A 16,381-nucleotide genomic window follows, 5' to 3' on the forward strand; every position below is an offset into this window, starting at 1 on the left:
GAATAATCTTATTCCTGAGCTCTCAACGGTGCATGCAATCTTTGTTCGAGAAAACTAATCTTGCTTTCCTTAAGTTGAAATTTTATATTGATTAAAAATTACTTGCGAAGCATGGACATACATATTATATAAGTATATAGGTAATTCGAGTTATCTGTATCTATTTTTTTCTCACTCGCCAAAACAAGTGATTCTTAACTTTCTAGTTTTCTTTTGTGTTAATTTTCGTAGTTTTGCTGCAACATGATGGATTGAATAGTCAAAAATACTTTTTTCGTTCTACGACTTTCATTAAATTTTGGATCCATTTTTACCCTACCTTACCTAGTAAAAGTTATGTATATAGTCTTAGTTGAGGAACCAGTTTTTCGCTTCTGTAAAATTACGAAATTATGACTTGGTTTAGTTTACCTCCGAGGTTTAGATATAATAAAATCATCACCACCATCATAATCAACCATTATCAATCCATTGCTGGATGAAGGTCTTTCCAAGTCTTCACAACTATCTAACTTGGGCAATTCTTTTCCAGGCTACTCCTCAGTGGCTCTTGATTTCGTCACACCTTCTTGTATGCGGGGGTTTCCTAGGCTGTTTTTGTCTTGTGGTGTCCAGTCTAGAATTGTTTTCGTCCGTTGATCATAATTTCTTCTTGCAATACGTCCAGCACACTTTCCAGCTCATATTAAATTATTTCATTAGCATCATCAATATTCATTTCTATATATTTGGGCTACAAATAGTTCGAATTCGCTACTTTCGGAGTACAGACACGCTACTTTTTAATCTTCGAATCTGGCAACACTGACTGAATGATTTAAATCAACATAATGTGAGAACCCCCATTTGGTCTAGCGTCTAGCACTCTTGATTTCGGTTCGCGTGGTCTCGAGTTCGATTTCCGGTAGGGGTAAAGTTGAACGACCGAAGTGGTTCGGATTCCACTTATAATCATTAGCTCCACGTCTCTTTTAGCCGCCCTAGCATAACTGTGGGATGTTAAACTAAAACAAAACAAAACAAAAGTGAACACTGTGTATTGCTAACTGTAAGTCCTTGAATAATTGCATATAGCTATGTGGTATGGGTCGAGTTTGATGTGATCGGTGGTCAAACTAAAGCAAGTGAAATGTAATTAGTGTGTAATTAGAACTTTTAATTAAACACAGTCTTAATCTGCAGTGTACACCAGGCCTAAGGCTTAGGGGGAACAACTAGTGTTACTTAAAATGTATCAGTTACATTTAATTTCAGTTACAATTTGCATTTACATGTATTGCTGGAACGAAGACTTAAATATTAACATTATAAGTAGCCCAAAGACTATGAAAAACGTCTTCTCTTGAAAGCATTCTTGCACCATAAAACAAACTACGAGTAATTTTAAAATATCTTGCAGTTCATCTACGTTATTTGTACATATTTAGAATAATATTTAGCAATTTATTTAAGTGGGCAACGCTGCTTAAAATAATGTAACTGCGACTTGTTGTAATTAAAACCACCAAAAAATATTGTTGTAATGTTATAGAAGCAAAGGAAAGCAATAATTATTATAAAAATTTAATACAAATACGTCATTTTAAGCAGTATAACAATCACTACCAATGTGTTTGGTATCTCTGAAACGATGTGAAATAACAGTTGTTGTAAATGGCGTTATAAGCATTTAAGTCTTTTGGAAGCATCTGCATGATGAGACGTGATATGTCAGCGCGTTTTCGAAGTAAAGTCTTTAGAAACATCTAAATTTTTCGTTTCTTGTAACTTTGTTCCCTCATTCATTCGAAATATATTATACCATGATCACAGTATTTGAAGCTAAGATACAGTTGATGCGCACTGCACCGTCCATGCCATTTGAGTTATTAGAGATTTCCAAAATGTTGATGTTAATGATACTGTGTTGTCCTTTGTTACACTAAATAATGTATGGGCTATTGTGGTTTTGTTAAATAACTAAATTAGAAATATGTAATACTTTATGTAGCGCAATTTGAGAAAATACAACATTATTTTGCTTTTAGCAACATTGTTTATCTAGTGATATTGCAGAGTATTTAGAAGAATTTCCCAACTTGGTACAAAATTTCAGCATTTTTAATATATATATCTTTCGCAGATCATACAGGAGGGCTATAGGGACTATAGCCCCCCTTAACGCTCAGGTATACACTGGATAAAATGAGTTTCAATCCTACTTTCTTTACACTTTCTTTACACTTTCTTTACACCATGGTTTAGCCCTTCCCTTGATCATATACTGGGTCCACGGATATCTGTATATATTTAATCTTTCCACGGAGATATCTCGAAAACGGTTGAACATAAATGAACCGAAGAAAAACTCAAATAGGAAATGCCATGGGGCACACCGAATGGTGTTGTCGCGGCTCCTCCCGGGGCCACCCTTCATGGGGTACCAGGGCCAAACTTTAAAATTTTAAATGGAAACATGGGGCGAGTAATACCTCGTTCCATAGATCTTTAAAAAGTAAAAAGCGTTGTGGTAACAAGATTTTTCATATTGGTCACCGTATTCAAGATGGCCGCCATGATATGGTGCCTGTATCTGATAAAACGTCCAGTACCACTAATATGAAAACAGTTGCAGGTAAACGAACAGTCAGAAAGTGAAAGAGGAAAGGCATGGGGCGCGTCGATTAATGTTCTCGCAGTGTTCCACGGCTGCCTTTCAAGGGGGCCAAACTTAGAAATTTTGAACCGAAATATGGGTCAAGTGATACGTTGTTGGATAAATTTTGAAACACTAAACAGTATTGTATCAAAAGATTTTTCATATGGGTCACCGTTTTCAAAATGGCCACCAAGACATGGTGCCTGTATCAGATAAAACGTCCAGTACCACTAGCCCCCTAATATGAAAATAGTTGGAGATAAATGAACAGAATAAAACTCGTATAGGAAAGCACAGAGAGTATTTATCATTCCACGGCTCGAGTATAATGCAACGGAGAAAAAGATTATTAAAGTATAATTAACATTATGCAAAAGAGGAAATGATAGAAAATTATCTTTCCGATCTCTGTCCGTAAGTGGGTGAAGCGGGAATGAATGGTAAAATCTCAAATGAGAACCTCACTTTTATTTGCAATAGATATGGTTTGTCTGAAGCACTTGTGTGTACAAATGACTGGTACTGTAATGAATAAAAATAAAGTGAAATAAGGTGAAAAAAATAAGGCGAAATTCAAGTTTAACAACATTTTGCCCGCCCCTTCGCCTATGATAATTAAACGCAATGCTTGCAAGATTTTTGGGACATATCTGCATCAGAATGTACCGTTTCGTTACTAAGGATCACAACTGAAATTACCGTTGAAAGTTATTCGGAATGTAACTGTGGACATCTCAGTGAAAATCATATTCTATCACATGCAAGAAGACATGAAGGAAAAGAAGCGAACCAATATCATGCAGATGACTGTTGAACAAAACCAACGTTTGTAAACATTGTTCTAAAATTGCGTTGTTCGACAAATTGGTTTCGCATTTCAGTTGATTCATTTTTGCATTAAACTATTGCCTGCAATCAAAATGGAAGGTACCATTTAACAAGAATTTTACATACTTTATCCCATTACAGAGACATTTATCTCTTATTAAAACACATTTCAAATAACTTTGTTTCGTAGATACAATTTGCAAAAACTAAGGCTCTCATTTGCAATTTCACCGATCCTTCCCGCTTCACTCACTTACGGAGTGAGGTTAGGATAAATTTCTAGGAGTTAAATTTCTTCCTTTCCATTATGGCACTTTCACTCTAATCATCTTTTCGACTGTTGCAACATTCCCGAGCTATAGAATGATAAATACCCTCTGTGTTTTCCTATTCGAATATTTGTTCTGGTGTTTTCATATTAGTGATACTGGACGTTTTACCTGATGCAGGTACCATGTCTTGGTGGTCATTTTGAAAACGGTGACCCATATGAACAATCTTTTGCAACAGCTCTATTCAGTTTTTTGAGATATGTTGAACGAGGTATCACTCACCCCATGTTTCCATTTACAATTTTGAGGTTGCGCCCTGGGCCCCCATGAAGGGTGGCCCTGGAAGCCTCCGCGACAAAATCAATCGATGTGCCACATGACATTTTCTATTTGAGTTTTTGTTCGGTTCATTTATGTTCAACCGTTTTCATATTAGTGGTACTGCACGTTTTAACTGTATCTGATAGAGGCAACATGTCTTGTCGGCCATTTTGAATACAGTGCTCGATATGAAAGATCTTTGGCCATAACGCTTTTTAGTTTTTCAAGATCTATCGAATGAGGTACCACTCACCCCTGGCTTCCATTTAAAATTAAAGTTGGGCCCCGGGAACCTATGCAGGGCGCACCTGGGTGGCACCGCGACCATATATATATATATATATATATATATATATATATATATATATATATATAGAGAGAGAGAGAGAGAGAGAGAGAGAGAATTTTATTTGCATCAGCAGTGGATTTAGTTTCTGGAGAGGCTTGAGGAACCAGTAAGAAACATTTGCGTTGTACGTGCAATGCAAAAAATTATCACAAATTTATTTCGGGGGTTCGGGAGGGGTTTGAGCCCGATAACCACCCCCTAAATACGCCAATGTACATCAGTCAACCGCTCTCATATTATCTAACACAGCAACGAAACAAATTTTGAGTGAAGGCAATTTTAGTATCTATCAATATCAATATTCGAGACGAGACCGAGACTTTCGAGACTGACCTAAGTCTCGTCTCGGTCTCGTCTCGATTTATAGAGGTCTGTCTCGGTCTCGGTCTCGTCTCGGTTTTTAAAAGTCCGTCTCGGTCTCGGTCTCGTCTCGGTATAAAAAAGTCAGTCTCGGTCTCGGTCTCGGTACCATCCCTAAGTGAGAGTGAGACAGAGATGACTATACACATCAGCAGTGGATTTTGTTTCGGGAGACGTTTGAGAACGAGTAAGAAATGTTTGTGTTGTACGTGCAATGCGAAAAAATGATCACAAATCTATTTCGGGAGGGGCTTCAGTCCGATAGCAATCCCCTAAATACGCCACTGAACATTAGTCAACCGTTCCCATATTACCTAATACAGCAACGAAAGAAATTTTGAGTAAAGGTCAATCTTAATAGTTGTCTATATCAATATTCGAGACGAGACCGAGACTTTCGAGACTGGCCTAAGTCTCGTCTCGGTCTCGTCTCGATTTATAGAGCTCCGTCTCGGTCACGGTCTCGGTCTCGTCTCGGTAGATAAAAGGCCGTCTCGGTCTCGTCTTGGTATATAAAAGGCCGTCTCGGTCTCGTCTCGATAATTCGAGACGATACCGAGACGAGACCGAGACGTCTCGGTCTCGGTACCATCCCTAGCGGAAACCCTGGGTCCAGAGGTGGTTGCTCGACCATCTCCTACAATTATAAAAATTTGAGTGTGACGATCCTCGTGTATGAAAAGGTCAATAACACTATTCACGTTGCTGTATATACAAGTGTTCCTGAATGCCGGCCATCTTTGTTGTCGGTAGAGCGACAAATTTTGCTTTTACAAGTGTTTACGAAAACTACAGTTGCTCAGGACGTACGTACCAGACGAACACCAAACCAAAACAAATGTTTAGAGGAGAGACTGAGGTATATAAAGAATATAAACTGTTGCTTTTAAATAAATATACATGGCTGCAAACCAATACATGAAATCACCAGGAAAAGTACTGAAAATTACACTTTTAAAGGGGCTCTATTTTTGAATAGCATAAAGTGGGGGGTTCATAAGTCTTGAGCTGAATACTATTGCATGTATAGAGTTTGCAGAAATATCAACACCTATGATACTACAAACACCGTAGATTTATGAAGGGGGAGGGGCCGAAAGTTGAAGTTTGTGATTTTGTTACCAGGTTTAGGGCGTAATATCTCAGGAGGGCAAAGTGCCAAGAATTACTGCTTAAGCCACAAAGTAATTCTGTATGTGAATAAACTACTGCAGAAAAATCATGACTGATATTACATGGAGAAAAAAGTAAGGACATGGTAAAAGCGCGAAGAAAGCAGGTGCGTGACGGTGGTCGTAGCCCGGAAAAATTTAAATGTTTTAAAATTTATCTTGCTAGATCTAAAAAAGAAAAAAAAATACGTACGGTTTAGCAATTGGGCCCATTTTTGTTTGTGTTCAGTTGTGCAAAAGCTTCCGAGGGGCGTTTGTTCCATCTTTCTAGCTCCAGGATCATTGCCATGTCTATAGGGTGGACATTGATCATCCACTATAATAGAAACCAAAAGAGAGAGAAAAGCGAAACTTTTCCCGACGTAAGTATAAGGAAAGGGACATCTATATATGTATTAAACAGAAAGACCCAACATACGGTGTTGCCAACCCAATATATTTTTTTTTTCAAATAGCACTACGTCAGATTATTACACATTTTAAATTCACGTAAACTTAAAATATCACTTTTATTATTCAGTGTTGCAAACTAAGGATGCTATAGTATCACAAATATCCAAAGTTCGGAAGCCTCTAACGCAAATACAGTGTAACGGAGACGCACAGGATAATGCACATCGAAAGTTCTTTAGTGTTGGATACCATGGTATGACTTGTTTCGAATGAATACAAACGAAGTTACCAGGGCTTGAAAATTTTATTTTTTGAAAGCCTTTCTTTCGAAAAAAAAAAATGCTGAGCTAAGTATCATATCTAGTTACTTGTAATTTACGTGTAAATTATTTTGCCGTTTACAGCACTTCGATATCTCAAAACGTTCCGAAGATATGATAACATTCATGAAGTTTTCAACACTGCTTAAATCGTGTAATTGCGAGAACTTGTAATTACAGCTACTAAAAGTTGTTGCTGTAATGCTATAAAAGATAAGGGAGACAACAATCATTTTAAATATTTTCCACAAATACGCCATTTTCAGCTGGATAGGATAGATAGGTGTAACCAGGGCCGCCCACAGGGGGGATGTATGGCGCGAGCTGCGCCATTGAGAAAAAATTTGGGGGGGATTTTACTCTACTTTCGAACTAGCAATTTTACTGTCGGAATAGCATTAAAACACGATTTTGAGAAGCTAATTTTCAAAAATTTTCCGGGGTGAACCCCCGTACCCCCTGCTTCGATACTCGATGAATGAAGTACCGCGCATGTTGCTATATGAAAGGATGGGCTGGTCGGTTTATTGCTTTGTGTAGGTAATTTACCCATTTTCTGCTGGGAGCATTTATTTATTTCTTATTTATACCATGTACGACACTTAATAAGTAATGCTGTTCAATTGCTACATGATGTATAATAAATGAAGTAATGATAGGTCTAATATTTTGTATAGTTTTCTGTTTGTGCGATTACATTTTCCACTTAATTAGAAAGAAGTGAAATCACAAAAATGAGCACCAAGTTCTGGCGAACAACAGTTACAAAGACACAAGGAATCACTTTCAAATTTAGATTTGAAACTTGCCTATGTTGTCTGTTGAAAATTATAAAGTAGTTTGACATAATTGTAAGCTAGTGGTAACCATACAGACAACAGCCAAGTTTCAAATCTAAATTTGAAGTGAGCCAGTGTTGCCACAGTCCAATCTCTGGAGTGGGCTGAAAAATAGTACCAAATTGAAACAAAAAGGGCTGAATTCATTATTTTATACCACTGTAATACATGGCTCTATCATAACACGAGACTAAAAGAGGTGAAGTTCTAGAACACTCCCACCCCCCTCTCACAAGAGTGCAAGTCGAGAAAGTACTCTTTAAAAAAATACTTTTTAAAAACATCTAAATAAGAGGAACCCGAACAACCTTGGAAGTAGACGAAACAGAGGCCACAAATTAAAAGGGAAAACAATTATCATCTTTGGTATGTATTGTAACGAAACCAAACTCGCCCCTATTTCAAAGTGACCAATAAATCAAAACGGTATTATAGCCATATATGAAAAAATATAAAACTAGGAACAAAGCAATCATCTCCGAGTTTGAGTGTACATTGTAAGTAATAAAATATTAAAATATAAATTATTGCACTTTATTCTCGCCTGTGTCACGACCGAAGGAGGATAATAGACTGTAAGAAGAATTTAAGGTAAGTAAACTGACATTTGTAAAAAGATGTACAATCGGTCCAGGGTCCTAGAAGCTTCCCTGAAAGACATCAAAAGGAAGAGATGTAGAGAAAGTCTTACTGACAGTTTTGAATATGTGACAAGAATATTTAAATGGTGCTGAATTCGGTAGAAATGTACCAAATTTTTCACAAAAGGGGCTGAAAATGCCAGCGTGGTACCAACGGGCCAACGAATGACAAAAAGGGCTGAATTTGGTACAATTGTACCAAGTGTGGCAACAGTGAAGTGAGCCAGTGAGTGTTTGTAACTGTTGTCCACCAGAGCTTGGCGCCTATTTTTGTGATTTCAATTCTTTTTAAGGCCACTCGTACTTAGCTCTTTTACAGGAATGTTTTTTGTTGGATATCACTTCTTTTTGTAGGCTAATTTCGAGGATAACATTTTCTTTTGGTATCAAACTCAATAACTTGTAACTTGCGTCTTACTTTTCATGTACAAGGGGATTATATCAATATTTTGTAAAGAAAAAATACTACTACTAATTGTAAAAAAAGAATACCTGTGCCATAGACAGTGTGTAGAAGTTTTTATACCCTTCAATATCCTTATAGAACATATTTAGTATTGTACACTACCAAGACTACTAATAAAAGTAATGCCATTTTTATAATTACTACTGCCCCTACTACTACTACAACCATTCTATAATACTATTACAGGAAATAAAAACAACAACAAAAATAACAATTACTAGTACTATAAAAACTACTGCTACACTGGGCAATTGTTTTTAGAGGACTAAAGTTTTGAAGAGGGAAGAGATTATTAGTTTTTGGGGGGAGTGCGCCATCAGCTTTGGGGGGGATGGGCACCCCTGGGTGTAACGCAGCCTTGTGAACACATTAACTTCAGTAACCGGGATTGAATTTCAATGATACTGTGCCTTAATACCGCGTTCCAGTTAGGCGATGGATATCGTGGGTGCAAGCGGGAGCTAAACCCCTTACCATATAGATTGGCAATGGTTACGGAGCTAGAAAGACGGAACAAACGCCACTTGGAAGCTTTTGCAGAACTGAACACAAACAAAAGCGGTCCTAATTGCTGAACCATGTGTAGTTTTTGAGATCTAGCAAGAAAGTTATCAAAACATTTAAATTTTCCCGGACTATGACCATCGTCACGCACATGCTTTCTTAGCATTTTCACCACACCATGTCCTCACTTTTTTATCCGTGCAATATCAGTCATGTTTTTTTTTTTTTTTTTTTTTTTTTTTTTTTTCAATAGTTCATTCACATACAGAATTACTTTGTGGCCTAAGCAGTAATTTTTAGCACTTTCCAAACATGGCATTAAAATCACAACCTTCAACTTTCGGACCCCCATAAATCTATAGTGCCAGTAGTATCATAGGTGTGGATATTTCTGTAGACTGTTTACATACAATAGTATTCAGCACAAAACTTATGAGCCCCCCACTTTATGCCACTCAAAAATACTGTCCCTTTAATAGTGTAATTTTCAGTACTTTTACTAGTGATTTGATGTATTGGTTTGCAACTCTGCATATTTCTTTAGAAGCAAGATTATATATTCTCGGAGTACCTCGGTCTCTCCTCTAAACATTCGTTTTAGTTTGGTGTTCGTCTGATTCGTATGTACTCAGCAACCGTAATTTTCTTAAATGCTTGCAAATGCAAAAAATGGCACTCCACGGACAACAAAGATGGCCGCCATTCAAGAACACTTGTACATAAGAAAACGTGTATGATGTTATTGACCTTCTCATACACAAGATTAATCACACTCCAATTTCTATAATTTTCGGAGATTGTCGAGCAACCATTTTCCTCATCTTTAAACCACTTCAGATGGATTGACCCATCTGTCAGAATTATATTGCTTCCTCCAAAGTAGGGGTACAGTGGCTTAGTGATAAAGCGCTTACTTCGGTGTGGGATGGACCTCGTTCGATCCCCGACTATAAAAGTTTGTGGTGTATGCCATCGTACCCGTGAGTTTTCTCGGGATTATCTTGTTTTATCCTACATTCTCATTTCACGAGTTATTTCTTTATAATTAGCTTCCATCTATTATATGTCGCTATTATTGGATCGGATTTGAGTTTAGTATCCCTTCAGTAGCAAAGCTATATATGAGACATGGAGCTACAGATCAACGTGAGATCTGAACCGCTAGAGCTCCCGCCGGGAATCGGAGCCGAGTCTCGTATGCCAAAGTCATATACGCTACCCACATAGCTATGAGTCATCTCTTTGTCTTCATTAGCCAAAAAGACATAACATTTAAACGTTATGGACTTCATATAATTTCAGTTCTTCTTCGATAGCCAATTCTGTACTGAGACAAAGGAGATCAATCAAATGCGTGTATCTTTCCTTTTTTCGAATTTTAACGATGTTCTTGTAACTTGGACCACGCCATATATTTAAGACTTTTGTTAGTTGAAATATCGTATTTAATTGTAGTCGATTTGTCTCAGTCAACGTTTGATAAAATATCCCCAGAATTCTTTAATTTCTTTGGGGTGACCATACACCGCCCCTGTACCACATTGAGTTGAGCAATAATGGAAGCTACGGTTAAAAATAATAGGCATTCCTTTTCCACCGACTACAACCCGACATAGGAAATTACTACTGCTGGTACCTCCTGCCTTCTAATTTTAGATAAAATTCCTATTTAGGTAGATGTCTGAATAGATTTCTTGTTGGAAAATAATTATGAACAGTAGTAGATCTAGGGAAATAGTTTGAGAGGGGCTTCACTCAGAAAAGCTCTTTTTTTTTTTTTTTTTTTTTTTTTAAGAAATCACTAGAGTTTTGGGAGTCTTGAAGCTTTATACGCATATGAATGACTAAATTAGATAAAAAAAAAAGAAAAAGAAATAAAGAAAAAAAGAAAAGAAATCATTCAATTTCGGTGGGCTTTGGCCTGAAATCCCCAAACCACGTAAATATTCCACTGATTACGTTTGGGATTATATTCTTGGACATAAAGATCAAGCAAGGCAAATCAGTTCACGGGGACTTTTTTTCTATTCATGAGTTGGCATTTTTGTGGGACATATTCTAAACTATCAGAATGTGGTTCCTCTGCCGGTACTAGAAAATACATAATTTTCTTTACAAATATCGATAATTCGTATTAAGTACTGATACCAGTGCCATTATTCTAATATCAATATTTGTAGACTGCATGCAGTTTTGTGTAGGAAGTGAAATGTATTAATATAAAGGGAAAGCACTCTCCAGAAACTTTATGTTCGTATGTTGAACATACTTTTTTGTATGTTGTGCGAGATATTCCCTATGGGGTTACTTTGCACCAAAGTTTATATTTCAATAACTATGGTCATACTGAATATTTACAAATGCACTTGCACGATTGTTTTCTTTACATATATCTAGGTATTACACGTTTAAAATACAATATTCTAAATCATTTCGTTTGTAAGTTACGATTAAATACGATTTTGTTTAAAATACCTTAAATCTGCTGCATAGTAACCCAGTTATACGGTATTTATATTGTAGTTGAAAGAAATTGTCAATATTGACTGAAATATCTGATTAAAAATGCTAGTAGAAGAATTTTCTCTATAGTGCAAAAATTCCCTCCTTGCATCTTACCATCATTTTAGGCGAGATGGGATTAGACAAGATGGGAATTCCCATCTCCTCTTAAATGGCGGGCATTTTTATCTTGGAGACATCAGTGGATGATAAATCGTTAGGCGAGATGGGATGGAATCAGAGAAATATGGAAAGAGGGGGCCCAAGAAGTAAAAAACCAGCTTTGTCTAGGGAGCCCAAATACGCGTATTAATGCTTGCCCCCCGAGAAAAAAAATCTAAGTTACGGCGCTGCATATGATTCTAGTTAATAATCGCGTAAAGGAACATAACAGTTGAATTACGCATCTGTTTATTGTGTATTTGGTAAGAAGAAACTGAAATGATTTCTTTCTTTCTCCCCGCTTTTTAGTTATTATAAACATTTCACTGCACTTACAATTATCAGGTTTGGTGGAAGTAACTTACTCTTTGTTCGCTAGGTGGCATTGATGTGAAAATCTATGGAGTAACAGGTGTTCCATCGAAGCAGCTGAGTTAGTTCAAGCTCATATGTGCAGGCGAGTGGGTTGCACGAATCTTGTGGTAAACAAACGCGCGAGTTCTGTTGAGGAATGGCTGAATAAAGGAGAAAAACTAAGGAACTTCAGAGACCTCATGTTGAATTTCAGTAATGTTCATAATGATTGAAATATTGTATCTCCACTTGCGTTGGAAAGGATTGTAAATATAGAGAAGAGAAGGTGTTATTGGAGAAACCGTTTAAGTAAGTACATATTTATTTATTCTTTGTTTACTATCTTTAGAAACTTGACTGAATCGCTTTCTTTAGTTGTAACTAATTGTTTACATGTTACATACTGCTTGTTGCTAGCTTATTTTCATATTTTAGTTTCAGATACAAAGGACAAAAAGTGAATTACAAAAGTTGTTCGAACTGGGTTGTACGACGGAGGAGGGGTTCTAGGATATTTTTTTTTTTCAAATATCTATGCCGGTATGCCAGCGTATTATATATCTTTCTATTGATATATTTTTTTTACAATATAGTGTATTTTAGATGTAGTTAAGATTATAAATATTGCCAGTTTATTTTATTTGGAGAAATAAATAACGATATATTTACAGGAAGTCAGTGGCGCACACAAAATTTTGTCAAGGCGTGTTCATGCTCCCAAGTTGATATAGGCCTATTTACAATATTTTGCGGTACAAAATTAATGCGTGAAAATGAAGAGAATAGATTAAGACCGTGAAGCACGGAAACTTGTCAGGTGCGCCAAATGACCTGCCAATAAAGTACTGGTGGAATGATAATGTGGGAGGAAACGGGAGTACCTCGTGAAAACCCACGGACACGATGTTGTCCACTACAAACAAACTTGGACGGGAATTGAATACGAGACCTCACGCACCAGAGGTAAGCGCTTTACCACTGAACCACCGTGCCCCCTATCTGTTTATCGAATACACTATGTCTAGAATTCAGCTGGATATGACCCCTGGGTAGATGGGCGCACATTCCCTCCGCGAAGCTGCAACTTTGGTTACGCACTGATAGAAAAGTGATCCTTCTATAACAGAATACAATACTAACATGGGAGCTCCCTCATGGCTAAGTGGTTAGCTTACGCGCCTTTGGCGTGGGAGGCCCAGGTTTGATTCCCGGCGGGAGCACGTGTGTTTCAGATTCCACGTTAATCAGTAGCCCCGTCTCATATAGGCTCGCTGCTGAAAGGGACAATCAGTGTTTTTTTTTAATTTGGGTTTGATTACTTCTAATTTCTTTACGGCATTGCAATTGTTAATTATTTAAAAATAAGCACTTTAAGTAGAAATGTAAACAAGTGCATGGTCAGTTGACTGGGCCAGATTGGGTACACGGTAGCTGAGTGGTAGAACGCTCGAGGTCAATGTTTTTATGCGTTAGTATTCTGATATTTTTTAAAATTTTAAAATTCCTGTTTTCAGTTGGAAATTTGTCTGTTACTTTTTCGAAGTCCAGTTTCGTAGCCAAATCTCCTCGATGCAGAGAAGTGCTAATTCTTTCAATACTTCTTGAGCCATGATGCTTCTCAGCTATTATTATTATTATTATTATTATTGTCGTTGTTGTTGTTTCAAATTCAGAAAATAAGCTCTGCACTCACGGTTGACAGGAATAGTTAGAGGCAACATTATCTTCCAGAAAACTGGATGAAAGGAATCGATATTTTGCTATAAGAAAAGCTGGCTCACGTTTTCTTGTCACTTCGGAGATCGCATTATTAATTTTAGGTACTGTATGTTTCTGCGAGCTCACTAGCTTTAAGTAGAATACCCGTGTGACTTAGATTTTGCAGTGATTTAGTTACTCAGTTTAATGTCATGGATGGTCCTCTGAACTTTTCAGTCCAGCCACCTCGTAGTTACAACCCTGTGTACGTAGTCTTTGAGTACTTTCCTTGCCTATAAATTTCCACTTTACACGTATGGTGTATTTGCCGTGGGTTCGATTGAATTTAGGAAATATTGTAATTTGAGCTCATTACGGTGGTTTAATTTCAAACTTAAACTGTAGATTCACATTTCATATTCATATAGCCTAGCCTAGGTACACCCAGCTACAAAAGTAATTCCCCCCCCCCCTAAGCGCTCTAATTCCATTACTTGGGGTCCAGGTAATTTGCAGTTGTGAGAACGCCTAGACAGATGCAACCCAACTTACACGTAACTTTTCTCCGCACTGACAGCAGTTGGTAGCCCTGATCCAGGTGTTTATGCGAGTAAAATTGTGAAGTAGGTGACTAACGAAACAGTTCTCAATTCTGAGATCAATCTCTCTGGTTCAGAGCATGTTGTCCAATGAACATCATATTTTAATCTCAATATTGCTGTGTATGTAATGTATTTTTTCATTATATACTGTATAATCAAAGAAATAAAAACACTGATCACATATGAATCAGAAAATGCTTGAAAGTAGCTGAAAACATCAAAATATAGAATAACTGCTGGAAATAATTTTGTAAATGATTGCCTCCATTGAGAGACCTTCTCGTCATTCCAACATCATCTTTCAGGAGGAGAGAAGATCTTGCTTATCACACTGAGTATGCATTAAAATTGAAACAAGAAAACTTGAAATAGCATCCTGGCCGGGACTCGAACCAGGGTCCACCAAATAGAAGTTCAATACGCTAACCACTCACCCACCGCGCCATTTAAATTGCCACTCAAACTAACACCTAGTTAAAATCGTTTCATGGAAAAATATAAACAAAATACTCAAATATAACAAAAAATATATAAACAAAATATAAATAAGAAAATATAAGCAACTTGTGTGGGTGTTTTAATGACTTACTCGAGATTTCCTTGTTTAACTCAAAAACAAATTATATACACGTTGCTCAATGAAGAAAGTATCACGAAATGTTCTTCAGATGAGCCTACGTCATCGGCAGAGCCGTAACATGTGTGTGTGTGGGGGGGGGGGGGCAACTGCCCCCCAGAGAAGCTCCCGCCGTTCGATAGGGCCCATTTTCAGACAAAATTTTCTTACTCCATATACGATAGGAACATGAAATTAGAAATGCATCAAACAGGGTCGCTACATTACATAAACAAAACAGCACTCAAATGGTAAATAGAACAAAAATGTGTCTTGGACCAAATTTCAGTAAAAAATGTCTACTACTAGGGGCTCTAGAAATAATATTCGTATGGCTTTGAGATTTGTCAATATTGTCCCCTTAATAATCTTGTCATGTATGGAATGGACCCAGAGAGTAACTAACGAAACCGAAGACCTTGCCGTGCGAGAGGGTCCACAGGCTCCGGGAGGTTCATAAATGTTAAGAGAAAATTGGAAAGAGGGGACCCAAGAATCAGAAAAACTTTTTCTAGGGGGCCCAAATAAGCTTATTAATGCTTTCCCCCCTCAGAAAAATCCAAGTTACGGCGCTGGTCATCGGTTGCAGGGATTGTCCCGATTTACATTACATTTCTTCTTTTACATAACTTCTAATTTCCAAAGAAGAAAAGACGACATAAATTATTTTCACATTCTTTAAATTGCAACAACACGTGCAGAAATAGGCAGTTCTATGTTTATGTTCCGTAACTACTAGTTTATTTTCTTATGTTCATATGAGGAATTTGTGGTAAATTGAGGCCACATGATCATGAGGCTGCTGATCATAAGGCGCAATCCACTAGGGGTTCGAATTCCTCTGAAAAGCAAGGTCGGAATTTTAACTGTCCTCCGTATTTCGGTGTTCGTGTTTCTGTAGTGTTTGGAATACGTCGAAAGGAGATGAGGTGCCAGTGGCGAACAATACTCCGGTTGGGGCGATTTGTTTAAAAGAAATTGTTAAAGCAGGAATCTCCCATTGCAGCTACCTGGGTTCAAATCCCGTCGTGGCAGTTATTAATTTTTCTGAATGGGAAGATAATGTTTATGTAACTGGTGTTGTAATTATGTCCTTTATTATTATTATTATTATTATTATTATTATTATTATTATTATTATTATTATTATTATTATTACCACATAAGGAAAGAAAAAGTAACATAGTCAAAGGTATTCATAGGAACAGAAAAGATAGAGTGTGTCAGATGTTTCTTAGGTTTACACATGAACGCAATATTATTATTACCTTTGTGGATTTACAGATAGAATTATCATTTTATGACAACAAAAAATTTAATATAAAGATTTGTTAGCTGATAACA

The 16,381-nt window shown here is 37.0% G+C and overlaps 1 protein-coding gene across 1 annotated transcript in view; it reads left to right on the forward strand.

The window, feature by feature from the left end:
• Positions 1-12,183: 12,183 nt before the first annotated feature.
• LOC145688367 (metabotropic glutamate receptor 5-like) overlaps positions 12,184-16,381 on the forward strand; it is a 420,659-nt gene continuing 416,461 nt past the window's right edge. The window contains exon 1 of the mRNA XM_081762517.1: positions 12,184-12,430. The gene's annotated coding sequence lies outside the window, so the exon portion shown is untranslated. The remainder of the gene's footprint in view (positions 12,431-16,381) is intronic.

This window comes from Thermobia domestica, chromosome 6 (genome assembly GCF_964235325.1).
Source record: "Thermobia domestica chromosome 6, izTheDome1.hap1.1, whole genome shotgun sequence".
NCBI lineage: Eukaryota > Metazoa > Arthropoda > Insecta > Zygentoma > Lepismatidae > Thermobia > Thermobia domestica.